Raw genomic sequence first — 20,180 nt, forward strand, 5'->3', positions numbered from 1 at the left:
GCTCTCGCAGCCCTGAGTGAGAGGCCCGCTCCCTGTGCCGAAAGTCAGCCCTTGGGCGCCGGGAGCAATTCCCAGTCAGACCGCAAAAGTGTCAGTCCAGTGGCACCGGGAATCCGAATCGGAAAGTGGGCTGGGGTCCTTTCTCTTCTACAGAGGAAGATCCACTGACAAGTTTCCGTGTCCTGAGGCTCTAGGTGAGGAAAGTTAGTGCCAGTAGTCACAGAGTATTCCTAAGAAGGATGCTTGGGATCCTGAAACATCCTCCTCTGAACTCAAAGGCTGCGAGATCAATGTCCAGGACGCTTTAGCAACAGTCTAAAAAGGCACCTTGTCCAGAGAGGGGACTCACTAACTCCCCACCACCGCCCCCAGGGATGGAGGCAGAAAACAGAGTCAAACGGCCACTAGTTAAAGTACCAGTATTCACTGTGGTTGAAACGTTGGGACGTAGCACTTAACCGAGCAAACATTTCTTTGTCTTTTCCCCCCCTGTCAGATTTGCTCCTTTTCCCCAACTTCTCAGCCCCTTGTCCAGAATATTTCTATCCAGCAGTCGCACAGACCCAGATCAGCAATCAATTTTGGGACCCTCTCCTCCCCAGTGGGTACTCTCATTGGTTCTCTGTTAATGTCTTTCCAGTTACCACGCCCTTTCCAAGCCCACTGCCGCCTTCTGGCTTCAGTACCCTTCCCTGCCCCGCTCTGCACTTGCATCCGTCTACACATACCTACAGGTTAATGTCTCTAGAACACCATAGGGGCAGTCCACCTCCTGCTCCAGAAGTTCTTTCAGGCACTTTGCCGGAGAAAATTCTGAATTCCGTAAAAACTCCACATTTTGAAACCATCCAACAACTGGTCCACCCCACCTTACAGGTTCCTCAGAGCCTCAGATCCTGGCACTCTGTCAGAGAATCCTCCCCTGCCCCTAGAAGGGCCCATGCCTGTATTCACATGGGAGTTGCTGATGCTCTTTCCAGAACATGTCCCATGGCCAAATCCCACTTGTCTTCATTGAAAATGAAGTTTGCAGCACTGCATTTCTACCCTAAAAGGATGTATGTGTTCTTCCCATTTGCAAAAATCACACTCTCAAATTAACAGGGCTTATGGGGCAAATAGGGTTAGGAATAAATTACTCAAAATCTATGTAATATTGCAACCAGAGCATTAACAAAAACAGCAACCATTCCAAAAAACATACTAGCAGAGTTTATGAGCCATGTTAAATTCCTAATAAATATTACAGTAAATATAAGTATAGGACCTTACCTTTATAAAAAGATGAAGGTAAATGTTGAAGAGATTGTAAGGAGAGTAGTTTGAGGTTGCTGAGTGGGGAAGATAAACACAAAATCAATAAAAGGAGAACCCTTTGCCCTGCACCCTCTTCCCATAAACCCTCCCAAGTTGGAACTCATGACCAAACCAATTCAAAAGAGAACACAGAGCAAATGGGCATCAGACCCAGTACCATGTGTTCTCCACATCTCAATGCATGCTGCTCTGTTTTGCAGCTGCTGTTACTTGGTGGTGCAATATATTATAGTACTGGGAACACTTGCATATGAACTAACACAACTACCCCCATTTCACTAGTATCCTTTCCCTATATATTATAAGTCATGGATGAGTTAATCTGTGTTATGAATGCTCTCATTACAGAAACACATTTGTAAGAGAAGACCATACTTAATTCTAAACTTACAGAGTAAACTGTACTGCATTCCACACATTTATTGAACACTTAACTACAGTATATACCAGGGACCATTGTAGGTACTCACGAGGCATCAGTGAACAAAATGAAATGAGTGTGGGTTCTTCAACAGCATCACTGGATGGTTTGTATCATTTGGTGGTATTACATGTTTCTGTGTTTTCAACTATTTGGGCTACCATCAAAGCAAGATAGGATCATTTGAATCTGAATTATATCTGAACAATAGATAAATTGCAATTAACAAGAAGCAATAAATTAGAGTTGGGAAAGAAAGAACGACCAGAGAAAGAAAGAGATGCTTAAAGGTCTAGTTCAAAAAGAAAGTACTTGCTAAGTTCTGTGGAAAGGTAGCACTGGAGGAAGAAGGAACTTTGGAATATTGTGAGTGCTACTTTTACCCTGTGCTTCAGTCTAATTTTCAAAAAACACTATGAGGCGTAAGTGAGGAGGAAATTAAAGGGTGTCTGCAAAATTTGGTCAAATAACAAGGAGGCCTTGGAAGAAAATGAGTAAGAGCCGCTTGGATAGGTCATAAGGTAAAATTACAGTGGTGCCTGGCTGAAATGTATGATTCTGAACTGACTTGCTGGTGCAGATCACTCTCTTCTCTCAACATCTGGACATTGTACCCCACCCCCATGAGCAAAGCTAGATATTTTTCATGTGTGAACTTTTTGTTTCCTATTCTTTCTGAGTGTGAATCATCTTGGTATTTAAATAAAATATGCATGCATAGCAGAAAAGCAGTTTATATATTTTCATGATTGTCAGCATACCAAATATCGATTAGCTTAAATTTGGCTATTCATCTTCATAAAAATCTGTTTCTCAAACCTACCCCCCACACTCTGAGAGATTGATATTTCCTAAAACTGTGCATGATTATAGAATTTCAGTACCAGGGATCGCAGTTGTAGCTCAGTGGTAGAATGCTTGCCTAGCTTGTGAGGCACTAGGTTTGAGCCTCAGCACCACATACAAATAAATAAATAAAATAAAGGTATTAGATCCATCTACAACTAAAAATTGTTTAGAAACACAGTACTAGACAAATTTGGAAATCAAGACTTTTTGAGTATTACATTAAAAACTAGATGATTTAAGCCAAGAATCTCTTCAAGGAAACTTAGCAGGATTTGCAGTTCACCAATAGGAGCTGTGAAAAGTCACTGACTTAAAAATGATTTTTCTTCTGCTTTTTTGGTCCCTGAATGTAACTATACAAATAAACCATCAGAAATTCTAAGAATCTATCATTTTTCTTCTACAAATAAATGTTGAGGAAAAGGCAATTTTGAGCACAAAGACTTGAAGGACAGAACTGAATAAAATCAGTTCTCTGAACTCTGTGAGATAGAAGACAACTCTTTGGCCACAGAAATGACCTGGTCAAAGTCACCAATTGACTTGGAAATATCATATCTTCATTTCTGTTCTCCAGGGACAATTTTAAAGTTAAGGATAAAAAGTGATATTGTTAAATACAAAAGAAAGTCCCCTATTTTTATTGCAATCCCATTACCAAGGTGCTTGATTGTTGAATGAGGCCCACGAGATGCCTCCCACCGAGACTGAGTATTGCAAGTGTAATAGGCAATGGGCTATTCCAGCACCACATCATAGGGAGGGAGCAAGTCAGAAACCAAAGCATCTCAATGATCTGTAGAAAAGTCCTTTTTCCCTCACAGATAGGTTAAGGACACTGTCCACATTCCAGCCCAGTCAAAGAAAAACATGGTGCTCAAAATACCACCACAGCTAAATCATAAAAGAAATAAATGAATAAACTTTGGGCATTTGCACTCTTCCTGTAAAAGTGGAAAACTGTTAGTTGCTTTCATCTTCCAACCACAGTCTCTACCTCCTGGCCTTCTCTTCTATACACAAAACAGTAGTTTTAATTTGTCCACCAACTCTTCCTAAATAAAAATAGTCTGTGTGTGTACTCCTAATTCCAAAACTAGACTCCACGTGACTCTAGCAAAACTCAACCTAAAAAGGTGCTTCCATGCATTGCTCCTATTATGTCACCACTACTATAGCAGATCCATGGGCCTTCATCTAATTGAGCTTAGCCTTGAAGTGAGGTAGAAATTTTCATTCAATGAGAATATTTTACTGCAATATTGCTTTATAAGTAACATATAAATTCTACAACATTCTTAACTATCCTATAACATCTAACAGGTAAAATCAGGTAACCAAATTCTTATTCATGACTCACCTGCAGACATTTTTCTTGTATTACAAACGTTTTTTCTCAGAAGAGGTACAAAATATAAAGAAGTTTGGAAAATTTACTGTCTTACAGTATTCATGACAGGCATAAAACCATGTAGAGAAAGCATCTGTTGGTTCTTATAACAACAGTGCTGTATATCTGATCTGTGACTTATATGCTCAAAAGCATTATCTTTGCTATTATGAATTATGTTTTGCTTTCAGAACCTCTAAGAGAGGTTTTACTCTTACCCTCATTAGCAACAAACAATAAAATTTGTAAAATACTCATTATGATTCAATAGCAATACTAAAATAAAAACTTACAGAAACTACTACGGTTTGTTTTGCACTGTGAAGAGAATACTTGTCCTTAATCTGGCCCACAATTTTAAAAAAATCTAACCTCCAATCTGAAAACCTTGCCTGCAAAATAATTTTTTTCTTTTACTTTCTTCTCCACTCCTTTTTCTGGAAACAAGAAGCACAAAAACGTATACACTTGCTGCTATGGTTTGGATGTGGTTTAAATGTATCCCCCAAAGCTTCATATGGGGGAGCTTGGTCCCCAGTTGGTGATGTAGGACCTTGTGAGAACTAATAAGGTCATTAAAGGGGCTGACCTCAGAAAGAACTAATGGAATTCTCATGGAACTCTGGTCAGTTATTAAAAGAAGAGTTGCCATAAAGGAACAAGACACAAAAATGTCTTTTTCCCCAGCCCTCTCTGGTTTCCTGTCTCACTCTGTGGTTTCTTCTTCTCACATACACTCCCACCATGATACCATCGTATGATTCAGCCAAGAGAACCCTTACCAGAACTAAGCAGAAGCTGGATCATGCTCCTGAACCTCCAAAACAGTGAGCAAAATAATCTTCTTTATGAAGTATACAGCCTCAGTTATTTTGTTAAAGCAACAGAACATAGACTGATACACCCAAAAAACTGGGAGTTGCTAGTTTGGGCATCTTATTTTCATTTAGTGCTAGAGTTAGAAGATAAATTATTTACTATTGGTTAAAAAAAATTATTGCAAACATATTCCCTATTTGCAAATAGGTACGGGTGACTTTCTTTCTTATTTGAAATAACAGAAGGTAAGAGATCCTCTTGCCAGGGTCCTGGTTTACCACAGTCAAGCATTGCATTTAGCTTTGGGCTTCCCAGAGCCAAGACAAGAATATCATACAATTAATGATATAGTTCTCATGGTCTGGAAAAAGAATCATAGTTGTTCAAGTCAGGAAAACTTTTTTCCTGGCAGTTACTTTTAAGAGGAATTGAATCATGGGAATCCTTGCATAAGAAACATTGGATGATCTAAACATCTGGTGTGGAATCTTCATTCAAGGAAAGCAATAGACTCTTGCTCCACAGAAGCAGTGAGAGTAGGAATTAAGAAGGGTTGGCAAGAATGGTCTATACTGTGTTTCTGTCATGGCTGAAACTACATTGTAGAAACTTAACTTCTACCCAGACTCTGGGACCCAGAAGCTATTCTCTGTGCCCTCAAGATGATGATGATGATGATGATGATGATGATAACAACAATGATAATAAAAGAGCCCTGTATCACACAAATTATGCAAAAATAATGTCATTGCTTCACTGACTTCACAAATTTTTCTCAAATTTAAATCTTGCACTATTTCATGTAGAACTCATTCAACAACTATGACCTACGTTCATTTCAAAACAACCTTAAGTAGCTTTTCATTGAAAACAAGAATTAAGGATAAAGCCAATCCATACAACTGAGATTAGTTTTAGCTTTTCTTCTAGCAGAAATGGATATATTATGTTAATTATGCAAAATAATGTTCAGTCACTTTTGAGGTCATATAAATGAGAACAATATAAGCTGTGAAATTGAGATGAAAAAAGGGATAGCATCAAGAAGGCAAACCAGTTTTTGGTCAAAGTGTTTACTTTAAATATCCTATGAAATTTTGTTGCTAGAAAACTGCCTCAAAATAGTTATAGTGCCTTTTTAATTTTCTAGATTGTCATGAGAAAAAAATGTTTGATGTTCTTGAATTCAAATCTCTCCATTGCATGCAGATATGTTTCCTAGATGTATGGAAAAAATATTTGCAACAGGGAAATGTCACAGGCTCTGGAGTCCTAGGGTCTGTGTATGAATTTGACTTACTCCACCAGTTATTAAATGGTTTTAGGGAAGTTGCTTAACCCCTCCAAACTCAGGTTTCCTCACCTTCAAATGAGGACAATTTTGCCTCCTACTTGGGATTATCCTATTGCATCAGTATCAATCCAATGTATGTGCAAGCATCTCTTAAAACGTCTAAAATGTGTGAATTTACATGTTTGCTCCCTCCCCTTGACACCATACTCTGGTAAAAAGAATTTCACCCAGTTCAAAGAGATCAACCTTCCCAACTTTCCAGCAGTATAGCTTTCCTATACTGTTTTTATTTTATTTTTCTTTTTTATTTTTACAGACTGCATTTTGATTCATTGTACACAAATGGAGTAAACTTTTCATTTCTATGGTTGTACACAATGTAGATTCATACCATTCATGTAATCATACATATACATAGGGCAATACTGTCTGTCTCATTCTACTATCTTTCCTTCCCCACCCCTCCTGCCCCATTTTCCTCTACACCATCCAAACTTCCTTCATCCTTCTCTTCCCCCGCCCTGCCACCCACCCTTGTTATGTATCATCATCCACTTATCAGAGAAAACATTCAGTCTTTGGTTTTTTGGGCTTGGCCTATTTCACTTAGCATGATATTTTCCAAACTTCATTCATTTTCCAGCAAATGCCATAATTTTATTCTTCTTTATGGCTGAATAATATTCCTTTGTGTATATATACCACAGTCTCTTTATCCATTCACCAATTGAAGGGCATCTTGGTTGGTTCCACAATCTAGCTATTGTGAATTGAGCAACTATGAACATTGATGTGGCTGCATCACTGTAGTATGCTGATTTTAAGTCCTTTGGGTATAAACTGAGGAGTGGGCTAGCTGGGTCAAATGGTGGGTCCGTTCCAAGTTTTCTGAGGAATCTCCATACTGCTTTTCAGAGTGGCTGCACCAATTTGCAATCCCACCATCAATGTATGAGTGTGCCTTCTTCCCCACATCCACGTGAGTTCTTGGATAGGCAGAATTAATATTATCAAACTGGCCATACTTCCAAAGGCATTGTATAGAACTAATGCAATTCCAATTAAAATCTCAATGGCATTTCTCATAGAAATAGAGAAAGCAATCATGAAATTTATCTGGAAAAACAAAAGACCCAGAATAGCCAAAGCAATCCTGGACAGGAAGCGGTATTACAATACCAGACCTTAAACTCTACTTTAGAGCAATAGTAACAAAAACGGCATGGTATTGGCACCAAAATAGACAGGTAGACCAATGGTACAGGATAGAAGACACAGAGCCATAACCACATAAATACAGTTATCTCATATACTAGACAAAGTTGCCAAAAACTTACAATGAAGAAGAGATAGCCTCTTCAACAAATGGTACTGGCAAAACTGGAAATCCATATGCAGTAAAATGAAATTAAACTTCTATCTCTCACCCTGTACAAACTCAACTCAAAATGGATCAAGGATCCAGGAATTAGACCTGAGACCCTTCACCAGAAGGAAAAGTAGGCCTGAATCTCCATCACGTTGACTTAGGACCAGACTTCCTTAACAAGACCCCCATAGTGCAAGAAATAAAATCAAGAATCAATAAATGAGATAGAATCAAACTAAAAAGTTTTTTTTTATCAGCAAAGGAAATAATCAATAATGTGAAAAGAGAGCCTACAGAGTGGGAGAAAATCTTTTCCACACACACTTCAGACAGAGCACTCATCTCCAAAGTTTATAAAAAACTTAAAAATCTTTACACCCAAAATACAAAGAACCCAACCAATAAATGGGCAAAGGAACTGGGCAGACACTTCACAGAAGAAGATATACAGGTGATCAACAAATATATGAAAAAGTGCTCATCATTCCTGGTAATTAGAGAAATGCAAATTAAAACCACCCTAAGATTTCATCTAACTCCAATTAGAATGGCTATTATCCATACTGTTTTAAAAAAATGAAATGATACTTAAAACATAAGAAATAAGATAGACATACAGATTAATGGAATAGAACTGAGAGTCCAGAAATAAACACTCACATTTATGATCAAAAACTTTCAACAAGGGTGCCAAGATATTTCAGTGGAGAAAGAAGGGTCTATTCAATAATTGAAACTGACACGACTGTATATACACATGCAAAAGAATGAATTTGAACCCCTACCTCATACCATCCAAAAAAAAACTTATCTCAAAGTGGATCAAAACCTATATGTAAGGACTAAGACTATAAAACTCCCAGAAGAACACATAAGAGTTAATCTTCATGGCTTTGGGCGTTGCAATAATTTCTTAGATGTGATACCAGAAAACAAATGATCAAAGAAAAATATATAAATAGAACTTCAACAAAACTGAAAATCTCTGTGTGACAAAGGGGCACTATTGAGAAAGTGAAAAGACAACCCACAGAGTGGAAGAAAATATTTGAAGGCATTTATCTGTCATGAGACTTGTATCCAGAATATGTAAAAAAAAAAAAAAAAAAAAAAAAACTCTTACAAATCAACAATTAAAAGACAACCCAATTTAAAAATGGGCAAAAGTTTGAACAGATATTTCTGCAAGATGATATACAAACAGCCAGTCAGTAAGCCCATGGCAAGATGCTCAGCATCATTAGTCATCCAGAAAATGTGAACCAAAACCACAATGAGATAACATTAGATTCACTAAAATGAAGAAGACAGATAGTAATGAGTGTTGGAGATACAGAGAAATTGAAATCCTCATCCTTTGTTGGTGGGACTGCAAATGATGCAGTCACTTTGAGAAACATTCTTACAATTACCTGAAAGGTAAAACATAAACCCACTATCTGACCCATAAATCTCTCTCCTACGTATCCAAGAGAAATAAGAACATGTGCATACAAAGATCTATACAAAGTCAGGCACAGTAGTGCATGCCTGTAATCCCAGAGACTTGAGAAACTGAGGCTGGAGGATTGAAAGTCAAGACCAGTCTCAGCAACTTTGCAAGGCCCTAAGCAACTTAGTGAGACCCTGTCTCAAAATAAAAAATAAGAAAAGTACTATGGATATGGTTCTGTGGTTAAGCCCCTGAGTTCAATCTCCAATACCAAAAAAACAAAAACAAAAACAAAAACAAACCAAAAAAAAACTATACACAAGTGTTCATAGCAGCTCTATTTGTATTATCCCAAAGTTAGAAAAAAACCCAAATGTTCATCTACTGATAAATGGACAAGTAAAACATGGTATATGCACATAATAGAATATTATTCAGCTGTTAAAAAACATGCTGCAACATAGATGAACTTTGAAAACATTATGGCAAGTAAAAAAAGCCAGACATAAAAGACTATGTCAGGTAAGATTCCATTTATGAAATGTCCAGAATAGGCTAATCTACAGAGACAGAAAATACATTAATGGTTGCCTAGAGCTGGAGCGGGGTTGAGGGCCAAGGGGAAATGGGTACAGATTTCTTTTGGGGTGATAGAAATGTCTAAATGTTGGGAAGTCTGACCTCTTTGAACTGGTCTTTCTTTCTTTTCTTCTTTTGGTTCTTTTTAGTTATACATGACAATAGGATTCCTTTTTACATAATTATAAAAGCATAGATTATAATTTGTTCTAATTCAGTCCCCAATACTTCTCCTTCCCCTCTCCTCTTCCCTTTCCCTGTTCCCTTCTCTCTAATCTACTGGTCTTTCTGCTATCTACTTAAACTTTTTTAAAATTAGTGTCTCATGGATGGACATGATGGTGAGATTCACTGTGGTATATTCATGTATGTACACAGGAAACTTAGGTCAGTTTCATTCCACTGTCTTTCCCCCATCCCATTTCTCCTCCCTTCCCTTCATTCCGCTTTGTCTACTCCAGTCATCTTTCTTCTATTCTATTCTTTTTTTAATCTACCGCCCCTTATTTTGGATTAACTTCTTCATATCAGGGAAAACCTTTGACTTTTGGGAACTGGCTTATTTCACTTAGCATGATAGTCTCCAGTTCCATCCATTTACCAGCAAATGCCATAAAGTCATTCTTCCATGGCTGAGTAATACTCCATTTGTGCACATATATATATATATATATATATATATATATATACAAATATATGAATTTTGCATTATATGAAATATATCTCAATTTTTTAAAAAAAGAAAAAAGTGGTGGGATAAATGATTATGTACTCAACAACCAGAAATAACTTCGGTAAACATTGTCTAACCATTTACTGTGTATAAGGGTGATATAAAGGTGTCAGGCATGACTTCCATCATCGAAGAGCTTAAAATCCAGAGAATGGTAGCAGTTCAGTGACGGTCAGTGGATACTTTGATTGCCAGTGGGATCAGACTTAAATAGCTATGATACACAGTTTCCGTTAGTACACAGTGTTAAGCACTGTACTACACATGAGGTACAGAGTTTACCGTTCTCCATAGGCACTCGGGTTTTTGGAGTGAGGGAGAAGAATCTAGGCAAAAGCTCTCTGCTGAAAGTAGGTGAAGGTAGCAGGGGAGTCCACCAATACAAAACAGGCGGTGGGAGAGGAATGAGGTTAAGGAAGGTTTTCTGGGGTTTGAGACATTGTGGGGAAAGAGTTAATTAACAAAGTGAATCAGTCTCGGACAAAGGAGACTTTATGCATAGAGACCCTGAAGCATCAGAGAACACATGACTGAAGAACACAGGAAGAGGAAAAGGGCTGGGTGAGAAGAGATTTGCGTGGGTAGGCAGAGGTGGATATTAGCAGGGCCATGAAGGGGTCTATAAATTACATGAAGAAGTTTAAGCTGAGGCTCTGGGGAGCCAAAGAGAGTATTAATCCTAGGAATGATTTGATCTTGTTCAGAAAGATTGGCTGCTGTGTGAGGAGGCAGATTAAATGTGAACAAGATCATGAATGGAAAGATCTCTTCCAGAGTGGAAAGAGTATCAAGCTTGATGGTGGCAATGAGCTTGCAGCACTGATCAGGTGGTCAGTGAGGGGAAAAGATGTCAAGGGTGATGTCCAGGTTTTCAGGCTGGGTGATGCATGGCAGATTGGGCCAGCCACAGGGGCAGCAAACACAGGCAATATAGCCTGATTCCCATGGGGCCATGGTGAATGTGACATAACCCTCACTTGAGCATAAAGGGCCATGGGTCATTGGTTATGCAAAACGGGAGCTGCCCTCCTGGTAGTTTAGGTGTCAAATCTTTCCCTTTGCCACCAGATTGTGGAGTTGCACCCATCTATAATTTTTTGGTACCCAAGCCAAGAACAGGCCTTCAGGCACTAGAAGATACCCAAAACTCAGACTGCAAAAACGTTAGGTGGTACTGATAAACCTCATTGGATGCTTTTGAGTCAAATGGAACATGTCAGTTAACACGGACCAGGGGAAAAATTACCCCAGGGGACATCATGGTCAAGGTTCTGATAGAATGTAGGAGATTCTCTTCAGAAGTTTCTCCAGGTTGTGTTGAATCAAATATCATTGTCTTGTACCTTGCAGACAGATGAAGAACATCAATCATCTAAATGGTCGTTCCTGATGGGCATCACCTCATTAGTTAGTCAACAACTAAATAACAACCAAAAGAATTTTTCACTTCATTTGAGTTATTTTTTTGCAGTTATACAAACTACTACTTTAGGGAAGCTTTGTAACTTTGTAAGCTGGAAAAGTCCCTCGAATCCTAATGGAATTATTGATTCTCAAGTCAAGATAAAGCTTTCGGGCAACTCTTAACGCATTTATTGATTGCTGATGGGGGATCAAAATTAATATAAAAAATAATCAATACAAATGCCCTAAAAATAAAATCACATCACCGACCATCTCTGTCTTCTGGTGTGGAATTTTGTTGGTGCAAAGTTCTCTTAGAAACCTGAACTTTCTTTGACCTGATAGAAAGCAGCCACTTCAGCATAGAATAAAAAACAATGTGATATGCCTGTTCAAAAACAAACAATTGTTGAAAGTGCATTTTTAACCTCAGAGACCTCGCAAGGACAAGCAACTACCGTGTTTACTGATAACAGAAAAGGAATTCACGAGAGACGTTTCAAACTTCGAAAACAAATTGTTAAATCTCTCTTATTCTTTGTTTGAACCTGGTCAAGGGCCAAAAGCACAGCTTCTCTCTCTCCAGAACACTTCCCAAAGCTCCCAGGCTCATAATGATATTGTAAGTGGAGGAAATTTGCCAGTGGTAACAATGCCAGTCTCCTGCTAACATTTTAATGTAAGAGATGGTGTATGCATTTAATGTAAGAGATGATTTGTTCTTCAAGAAATAGGCTCGTGAAATGACTTTGAGAAAAACATATTCACTTCCCTCATTTCTCTGTGGTGCAAAACAATATCATTTAATAATGTCTGTGAATTTTAACAAATTCCAATTTTTATGCCTATTATTTTTATGCACATTAATTTTAATGAATTAGCAGTTTTATTACCTCTTCTTAATCCCAAATGTCACAAATCTTCACTAAAATTATTAGTGATTGTTTTACAACATTTTACAACGTACAAACTATGGTTCTGGTAGTTCACTGATCATCTTAGGTCATTTCAAGTTCTGATGGAGTGGGGGAACCACCAGGTTTCTTACCTCACTGTTGCCTAAGCCCCAGGCAGGACTTTGACTTAGATATAGGCCATTCTTCTAATAAATTTAACCAAACATTCTGTATGCCAATTGATGGTAATAAATGCTATTAAAAAGTCTGTTTCTTGCTTTAATTTTATTTGTATTGAGAAAACATGGTGAAATAGATGAAATAGATTTACGAAGTGAAAAGTTCCAGCAGAAACCAAATGTCTATTGACCCAAGTTTTGCTTTTCAGTCAATATCTCATGATCAGTTTATGGGAAAGTCTCAAGTGGAAGAGTAAGTTAGACCTCTACCTCACACCATATAAAACAATGAACTCAAAATAGAACAAAGGCCTAAATGTAAAAACTAAAATTAGAAGACTCTTAGAGTAAAACATGGAAGTAAATCTTCATGACCTTGGATTTAGTTATGGATTCTTAGATATTATACCAAAACCACAAGAAACAAAAGACAGATAAAATCAAATTAAAAACTTTTGTGCATGAAAAACACTATACGTTGGGAGATAACCTACACTTTGGGAGAAAATATTTGCAAATAATACATTTGATAAAGATATAGTATACAAAATATACAAAGTGCTGATAGCTCAATAACAAAAAGAAATCACTTTGATTTTAAAAAAACGGGCAAAGATAAAGAATGATAAAATTATGGCATTTGCAGGCAAATGGATGAAATTGGAGAATATCATGCTAAGTGAGATAAGCCAATCTCAAAAAAACCAAAAGTCAAATGATCTCACTGATAAGTGGATGATGACACATAATGGGGGGTGGGAGGGGTTAGTGTTAGGGTTAGAGTAGGGTTAGGGAGGAGGGCAAGAATGGAGAAAGGAAGAACTGTAAAGAGGGAAAAGAGGGGTGGGAGGGGTGGGGGGGAAGGGAAAAAATAACAATGAATCAAAGCCTTATGCTGTATTACCTAACTTGGCAGATAGTTAGAATGTTTATGCTCTAACTCACACTTATTTTCCTCACTTTACTTTATAATTTTTCAGGTAGTTATATTTCATATGCTGTTTTTCATCTTAGAAAGAAAAAAAGTCTAGAGTAAAGCACAGTGGTTCCTGCCTGTAATCCCAGCTATTCAGGAAGCTGAAGCAGGAGGATTCCAAGTATGAAGCCAGTGGGCAACTTGGGGAGACCCTGTCTCAAAAAAAAAAAAAAAAAAGAAAGAAAGAAAGAAAGAAAGAAAAGGAACTGAGGATGTAGCTCCATACTACAATGCCTCTGTGTTCAATCCCTAGTAAAAAAGGGGAAAAAAATGTTAAGGCTAATACCAATTCTTCCCTTCATTTAATTGAGGCTCTACTCTGTGTCAGGATCTGTTACCACCCAGAAAGACTTTACTAAAATGTGGCTTTAGAGTGAAGAGCAGAAGACAAGGAAGTATGTCATGTGACTAGCTGAGGAAGAGTATTTCAGGCAGAGGGAAAAGTAGAGCTAAAGGGCCTGAGGCAGGAGTGTACTAATGTGTCCAAGTGCAGTAAGGGCACCATTGTGGTTAGGATGGAGAGAATGGTGGAAAGGGACAGGGGCACGCTAGGGAAAGAGATGGCAGAGCTAAGTGCAAGTGGCCCGATCATCCTGGGCCTTCTAAGTCATGGGAATGTCTGGCTTTTCTTTGAAGTGGGACAGGAAATTGTTGTCACTACCATGATCAATCACTGTTATTTTAAGTGATTTTGTTTGTACTTGAAATATATTGATTAGCTCTCAAAAAAAAAAAAAGGGGCAAAGGCTCTGAATAGATATGTCTTCAAAGAAGATATACAAATGACCAATAAGCAAATGAAAAGATGTTCAATAACATTGGTTATGAGGAAAATATAAATCAAAACTTCGATGAGATATTACTTTGTACCCACTAGGATGGCTACAATTGAAGAAATAGAAAATAACAAGCATGAATGAGGATACAGAGAATTGGAACTCTCATCCATTGCTGATAAAAATGTAAAATGATGTCTTTGCTTTGGAAGCAGTTTGGCAATTTCACAAAAACTTAAACACAGAGCTAAAATGCAACCTGATGATTCCACTCATAGGTACACACCAAAGAGAACTGAAAACAGGTGTTCAAGCAAAAACTTATACACTAATGAATGCTCATGGCAACTTTATTCATTAGTCAAAAAGTGGAAACAAACCCAACGTCAAAGCCAAATGTTGTATACACATATGATGGAATATTATTATTATTTTGTTACTAGAAAAATTTGTCATAAGTGTATTATTCTCATCTTTGGCACTTGCCTACCAACGGTTCTTGAACTCATCTATATATAGAATCAGCTGGGGAGTTTTTAAAAACATTTTTGTTTTTAACTGACACTTAATAATTATACATATTTATGGGATACAGTGTGATATTTCAATATATTATACAATGTGCAATGAACAGATTAGGATAATTGGCACATACATTACCTTAAACATATCATTTCTTTGTTTGAAACATTAAAAAATGCTTTCCACCAGCTATTTTGAAATATTCAATTAATTGTTGTCAACTGAAGTTATGCGGTTGTGCAATAGAACACTAGAAGTTACTCCTCCTAGAGTTCTTAGAAAACTTGGAATGGACCCACCATTTGAACCATTTATCCCACTTCTTGGCATATACCCAAAGAACTTAAAATCAGCATATTATCATGAGCTGCTGTTTATAGCAGCTCAATTCACAAAAGTTAAGTTATAGAACCAGTCTAGGTGCTGTTCAACAGATGAATAGATAAAGAAAATGTTGTATATAGACACACTGAACTACTACTCAGTCATAAAGAAGAATGGAATTATGGCATTTGCTGGTAAATGGATGGAACTGGAGCCTATAATGCTAAGTGAAATCAGTCAATCCCCAAAACCAAAGGCCAAATGTTCTCTCTGGTATGCGAATGCTAACACACAATGGGTGGGGTTAGGGGAAGAACAGAAGTTCATTGAATTAGACAAAGGGGAATGAAGAGAAGGGAGAAGGGATGGGAATAGAAAAGATAGTAGAATGAATCGGACCTAACTTTCTTATGCTCATATATGAATACACTACCCTTATAATTCCACATCATGTACAACCACAAGAATGGGAAGTTATACTCCATGTATGCATAATATGTCAAAATATACTCTAGTCATGTATATCTGAAAAGAACAAATAAAAATTTAAAAATTAACAAGTTACTCTTCCTATACAACAGAATATTACCAAGCCATAAAAGGGAATGAAGTAGTGACACATGCTTCAATAAAGACAGACATTGGAAATACACTAAGTGAAAAAAGACAGCCAGAAAAAGCCACAAATTGTACGAGTCCATTTATATGGAATGTCCAGAATAAGCAAATCTATAGAGATAGCTGATTAGCGGCCACCAGGGGCTGGGGGAAGAGGGAAATGGGAAGGGACTACTTAATGAGTATGGAGTTTCCATTTGGCATGTTGACAATATTCTCAAATTAGATAGTGGTGACAGTTATAAAACCTCATGAATGTACTGGAAGCTACAGAAATATCAACTTTAAAATATGGCTAAAATTGTGAGTTTTATGTTGTGTGAGTTTTATCTGGATTGTGTAAAAAAAATCTGAAACAAAAGAAAATCAATGAGAAGAGTGGTTTTGTTTTATATTTTTTGAAAATCTCCTTTATGTATGCTTCAAAAGAGAATTGGACGCTCACATTTTCTTCTGCATCCAAGCTGTTGCAGTGTTATTTGGCTGAAAAAATCCAGCTTTACACAGATGTGTAGTTGGGAGGGGAAAAAAAGCAGACTTTAATAGATATTCAGATAGTCATGGATGTTCTTTGATAAAATACCAAACTCGACAAGTGGTAGTTTTTAGAGGCTAGTTGCTATGTGAAATCTGAGGTCAAATCAATTAGCTTTTTATTACATTAAAATCTATTGTTGGGGCTGGGGAGATAGCTCAGTTGGTAGAGTGCTTGTCTTGTAAGCACAAGGCCCTGAATTCGATCCCCAGCACCCCCCAAAAAAAAAAAAAAATCTATTGTTAATCTTGCAAAAGTAGAAAAGTGGGAGGGGGAGACTGAAAGGCAGTGAAGCTTTCCTGTGGGTGTGCGCATGTAATACTGCTGTAAAGAAAACATCAAAAGGGACAAATATCAAGTTCAAGGTTATTAGTTAATGATTAGTAACAGAGCTGTTCACCTTTAAGAAACATTTTGTTGCTGTTGTTGAGTGAAAGGGATAGATGTATTTCTAGTCCACAAATACTAAACTTCCTTCTCTATGACAAGAATTTAGCTGGGTGATAGGAGTTAAAGGAGAAGGTAGGAGAGTGTGCACTGTAAACCTGTAACAGGGCAGGGCTAAGGCCTCTTTCCAGCTGGGCCAGGGTGGAGAGAAGGCTTCACACCGGCTGGCCTGTACCACCAGGATGCAGACTTTCCAGGGAATGCTGGGATGCCCGTGTCACTGAGTTGCCAATATAGGAGGGACTTACAAAGATCTATTTTGAACTATCTCACTTAAGAAAAAACCTATAGAAAGCATAAAGATTTTTCTTTACTGTTACTTGACTTAAAATTTAAAATCCTTTTTAAAAATTGTAGTTTAGTTTCTCATATCATATTCACGCATTCTTTTTTTATCATGGAGATCATACTGTAGATTGGCACAGAGCTTTCTCTTCTGGCTTAACAACAGGCCCTAAACATTTCCTTGTGTTAGTAAATATTGTTTGCTCCAATTTAGATCCCCTCAAGGCCTACTTCTGCACCTGTTAGTGACCAACCCAGAGTGCATATTCATGAGAGAATCCTCATGACTTTCATACATCTCTTTTGAGACCCCTAAATTTCAATAATCATTTGAGAAGCACCTCAATTTTCTATCACAGCACTTGTCCTACATTGCCACTTAATTGTAACTTGTGCCGCCGCCTGGGAAGGCCAAGGCAGGCCACGCAGGATTTTCCATGGTGAGGCATCTAGATCACTTGTCCAGCTTCTACTCCAGCTACGCCATGTAACACTGACCTCACACCAGTGTTTAATATCTCTGTGCCTCTGTTTCCTCATTGGTGAAAGAAGAAAAGTAATCATCCAGGATTACCATGGGTGGGGACATGTAGAGTGCTTATAAAAGTCCTTGGCCCACAATAAACACTCAACACATTAGCTATTATTAATTAAATCAGGCAGCCCTGGGTTAGAAACTCCTGTTTTCCCCTTAAGTCTGAATATCAGTGAACAATTTTAACCTCGGTTTCCTTCCTTCTAACTAATGTTATAATAAATGTCTCACAAGGTTCTTGTAAGGATTGGCATTTGAATGAGCTCTATGTAAAGCAGCGACAGGGCTCCTTCACAGTGGGCACACAGCAAATAGTTGTTATGTCTCAGACTCCTTTTACAAGCCTTGCAGCTTGACCTCATAGAGCAGGTGTTCAGTGAATTAAAGGGAGAAGGTTGGGGGTAGATGCTTTTCAGGGCAGGAAAGGAGATGAGGTGCTGGCATTTGGATGGGGTTCACTGAGTGGAGGAGCCTCCAGGAGGCCTCACTACCCACTCCCCAAGACCCATCAAGAAGAGAGAGAGACTACATGGACCAGCAGACTGTTTGGGTAGTCTTAATTTGTTTCTAATCAAAGGTTCTGGCTGGAGGACATTTCCTGCTGCGGTAGGGTGGGAATATTTCAATGAATGTTTTATCAGAAGGATCTGGTTCCTCTATTTAGAAAATATCTATCACTGGTGGAATCACAGAAATGTATGAGTTGGTGATGAAATAGGCACCCCAGGCAGTTTCCAAACAGAAGTTTCCTTTGTAGAGTTTTCTTGGGCCACTTTTGTCAAATTGGCCCACCCCAAGACCAGTCCTCAGAGTGTGGGACAGCTTGGAGGACAGACAGGGCTCCTTGTCATCGGACTGCTTCCCTGCAGCACAGCATGCAGCTTGGCCATTATAAAGCATCTAAATACCTTGGGAAATAGGTATAAAGGGAATCAACTCATGAATGATTAAAATATGACTCAAGAAATTTCTCTGTCTCTCCAAGGCAGGCCTGCCTCCTGCCTACTCCAATCTCCTGATTTCACATCTGACTCCATCTTGGAATAGCTCCTCTCCCAAATTTCACTTCTTTTGCTTCTGGCACACTGTCCAAGTCTGGGGACTCTCCTTTAATACCCAGACCCTTGGAGACGAGACTTAACCTGTCTGAACCAGAAACAGTCTTCTTGCTTCAAATGAAGCAATGTCTTCAAGACCCCTGGAACGCAGCCCATGGACCCTCTGTATCTTCATGGACTTCATCTTTGCCTCTCCCCACTTCTGAGCACCCAGCTTACTGCTCACCTAGGCTGAACTGACCTTCTTTCAAATTCTGTCCTGCGCTCACACAGCTTGCCTTTGCTTATGGATGCTACTGTATTAGAGAATTCAAAGTTGCCCCCACATCCTTGCCTTCAATCCCCAGCACTGGCTTTACTCCATCCATCACATGCCCCGCCTCCAACTTTGTTCACACTGACATGAAAGCCTTTCTACAGCAGATTCTTGTTCTACCTACAATTAGCTCTCTCACACTAGGAGGAGGTAATTGCTTTCCTGTGTTCAAAAATCTTGGTCACTTTTGTAAATTGCATGTGAAACTCAAAGTAGATATTACTGCTGAATCCTGCCCCAGAATGCCTGGCAGTGATTATACCCTCTGTTTTTTTTCTATATCCTCCAAAAGACAATCACAAAAATTAGTGTGGTTACATTTCTCAAAGTTTTGATGACCTGATCACATCTATGGGGAAGTAGTTCATTTTCACAGAATTGTAGGTAAAGTTGTGGGAATAGAAAGAAAGAAAGGATCAATGTATGAGATACAGCAGGAAAAATTATAGGATTTATTGTTCATGTGGACTGGGAAGCAGGCAGTCAGGATAGTAAATAAGGACTCTTTGAGTTTGGGTTTGCAAATAGGGTGTTTTTATTTGCAAAACAGATACCTTCAAAGACAGTCCCAAGGTAGAAGCACTAGCCTTTTGTGTGTCAGTAGGCTTCCTCAAGAAGTAATGGGAGCCAGCGCAGTGGCCCACACCTGTGATCCCAGTGACTCAGGAGGCTGAAGCAGGAGGATCACAAGTTGAAGGCCAGCCTGTGCAGCTCAGCCAATCCCTCAGCAATTTAGCAAGACCTTGTCTCAAATATATATATATATATATATATATATATATATATATATATATATGTACACATAAATAGATAAATAAGGACTGGACATACAACTCAGCAGTAAAACATCCCTGGATCCCCAAGATCAATAAAAAAAATAAAAAGAAGTAATGGGATGGATACTCAACCAGATCATGGAGGCCAAGTTATAACATTGTCAGATTCCAGATCCTAGAAAGTACTTAAGTTGAAGGTAGAGTCACCCTTCAACAACAGGCCTTTTGTAATAGAACTATAGCAACATCACTGCTTAAATAATGACACTTTTTGTTTGCATAAGGTCAGGAATCAACCTTCTTTTTTACACTGCACAAAACTTAGCCCAG

This window comes from Sciurus carolinensis, chromosome 6 (assembly GCF_902686445.1).
Source record: "Sciurus carolinensis chromosome 6, mSciCar1.2, whole genome shotgun sequence".
In the NCBI taxonomy this organism is placed as follows: Eukaryota; Metazoa; Chordata; class Mammalia; order Rodentia; family Sciuridae; genus Sciurus; species Sciurus carolinensis.